Here is a 2672-nt window from a genome sequence, read left to right as displayed (position 1 = left end):
AATAATAATAATTTATTCTTTAATTTCATCTGTGACCCACTGGTTGTTTAGGAGGTTGTTATTTACTTTCCATGTGCTTATGGTGTTTTTATAGGTTTTTTGCCAATAATTTCCAGTTTCATTGCATTGTGATCAGATAGTTTGCATGAGATAATTTCAGTTCCTTTGCACTTACCAAGAATGCTCTGTGTGCTAGATTATGGTCTGTTTTGGAGAATGTCCCCTGTGCAGCTGAGCACAATGTATATTCTGTTGCTGCATGAAACACTCTGTAAAGGTCTACAAGTCAATTTCTTCATGAGTCTGGTTTAGTACTTATTATTTCTTTGCTGATTTTTTTGCCTAGTTGATCTATCTCTTTGTGACAGTCCCCACAAAGAGATAGACTTTGTTAAAGTCCCCAACTGCTATTGTATTGCTGCTCATTTGATTTTTCATGTCTGTTAAAATTTGTCTTATCAGATAGGGTGAACCAAACTGCATATATTGCAGGTTAATAATAAGCTTCTGTTCTGAAGGGTTAACAACCTAAGTTAGCAGATCAAAATTGGAGAAAAGAAAGGGCTACAAGGTCAGCCAACATTTTGGCTCTAGCCTTTCAAGGTCAGTGAAGACTCAGGACATAAGAGAAACTGTACTGTAACATCATGTAACTCAGTTGTGCTCCAAATTTTCTGATCAAGGAGATTATGAAGCCACAGAGGAATGTGATCGATGATATATAGTGTGCCTGGGGAGAGTCACATGGAGAGAAAACATTCTCTCAGGCTTTCACAGAGAACACAGTGGTCAAGTAATGGTCGTGACTCATCCTCATGGCTGACACTGACAAAGGATCTACAAAGTACGGTACAGGGCTACAGGATAAATCCTGATGGTATTTGACTGACCTTATCAGATACAAAAGTTACATTTCTTGTTATATAGGTCTTGCTTTATCTTGGTCTTAACCATCCAGTGGAAAAGTATAAAAACAAGGTATATGAAGTAAAGCCATATTAATACAATAAGCTGTAACAGGCTCAAGTCAATAACTTCTAAGTATAACCCACTAATATTATAGACTGCTGGACAGTGTTAGATTGTTTAGTTGAATTCAAACACCTATAGTATTTAGATGCCAATAGAATACCCACCTCTGACAGGACTAAACAAAAAAAAGGGGATTCAAAGGAAAGATCATTTTGTATTTATATATACAAAATACTTAGGATAGATAGACAGCTACTTTCGCTTAATTCAATAAGAAAGAGGTGTATTGATAGTGTTTGGACAGGATATCCTGTCTGCTTCTTGTACTGTGAATAACCACTAAGAAGATAACAATGTACAATGTATTGATTATCGAAACTGTCCTGTTATTCAACTTTGAAACTGTCTCATTCATATGTGTTTCTCAATAAAATTAAAATTTAAAAATTTTGTCTTATGTAGGAGGGTGCTCCTATATTGGATGCATACATAATTGTTATCTCTTCCTCTTCTTTATTTCTTCAGATGATTTTTAGTTAGAGGTTGACATTGTCAGTCATAGATAGCTGTTAAAATCTGTTTCATGCATTCTAATTCTTTCCTGTGTTATTCACTCAGGGTTTCCATCATTTTTCTATTTGCTTCTGTTTTTCTATCTATGTCTTCTTTAGTTGTACTGCACAATTCTTTCACAATTTTTTTTGACCTGAGAGACTATTTCTGCTCTTATTTCTTCTATAGCCTGATGGACTTGTTTCTTTACTTCAGTTGCTATCATTTCAGAGATTTCCAGTGTGTGACTTCCAAGTTCCTGTTTGTCTTCATTTCCTGGATTTGTTTGGGAGGGTGGGCACTGGAGGATTTACATTGCCTTTTGCTGCTGTGTTTTGGTAAAAGGCAGAAGATTTATACGATCTGAAGAGAAACCATAGTATGTGCTCCTGCATTTTGGCATTTTTGAAGCTTCCAGTAATCACCCAGAGTCCTGCAGGCCACGCAGAATCCACAAAAGTTCTTAAATGGCTCCAGGAAAGCTCCACACCTGCTTGCACTAGGCGCACAAAGCGCAGCTCTCCTGCATCCTGCAGGCCACTCAGAGTCCTCCTAAATTCTTAAAAGTTTGGACCAGCACCAGCAAAAGCTCCAGGCCTGTGCTCTGTGGGCTAAGGAAGGTCAGAGTTTACCAGAGTCCTGCAGCTCCAAACAATTTAGAATTGATTTTTCTCACTTTGGAAATAATAACTTGTGCTTACTGGTTTTACATGCATTTATTCCAATGATGGTGATATTAGAATACTATGTAGCTAAACATGCTTTAGAATTACATTAGCTTGGTAAAAATTGTAAGAACACATAGTGCCTACATATAGAGAATCACATAGTAATAAAATGACTACTTAGAAAACTGCACAACTAAAATATAATTAAACATAAGAGGATCTATAATCAAAGCTATGGGATGTCAACAGAGAAACAAGTTTTGGGACAAAGGGGAGGTATTATGGCTGTTTTCTTTTTTTTTTTTTAATGAGTAATAAGGGTCAGCTGTCCCACTCCAGAGAGGCCAGCTGAGCTCACAACTCAAGAGTGGATGCTGCAATTTGTGAGAGCCAAATCTTGGAAACAACCAAGATGCCCATCACCTGAGGAATGGATGAAAAAGATGTGGTATTTTTATACAATGGAGTATTACTCAGCTA

The 2672-nt window shown here is 36.9% G+C and overlaps 1 protein-coding gene and 1 long non-coding RNA gene across 4 annotated transcripts in view; one reads left to right on the top strand and one right to left on the bottom strand.

Moving 5' to 3' along the window:
• The window catches only part of LOC111816665, an 8424-nt gene extending 6529 nt beyond the window's left edge, over window positions 1-1895 (bottom strand). The window contains exons 1-2 of the long non-coding RNA XR_002821015.1: window positions 1885-1895; window positions 1310-1311 (exon numbers count right to left, since the gene is read on the bottom strand). This is a non-coding gene — a long non-coding RNA (uncharacterized LOC111816665). The remainder of the gene's footprint in view (window positions 1-1309; window positions 1312-1884) is intronic.
• The window catches only part of Dym (dymeclin), a 543161-nt gene that overhangs the window by 375260 nt on the left and 165229 nt on the right, over window positions 1-2672 (top strand). The gene's annotated exons all lie outside the window — the stretch shown is intronic.

This window comes from Octodon degus, unplaced genomic scaffold (assembly GCF_000260255.1).
Source record: "Octodon degus isolate 3935 unplaced genomic scaffold, OctDeg1.0 scaffold00003, whole genome shotgun sequence".
In the NCBI taxonomy this organism is placed as follows: domain Eukaryota; kingdom Metazoa; phylum Chordata; class Mammalia; order Rodentia; family Octodontidae; genus Octodon; species Octodon degus.
This window is presented reverse-complemented; position numbering and strand designations above follow the sequence as displayed.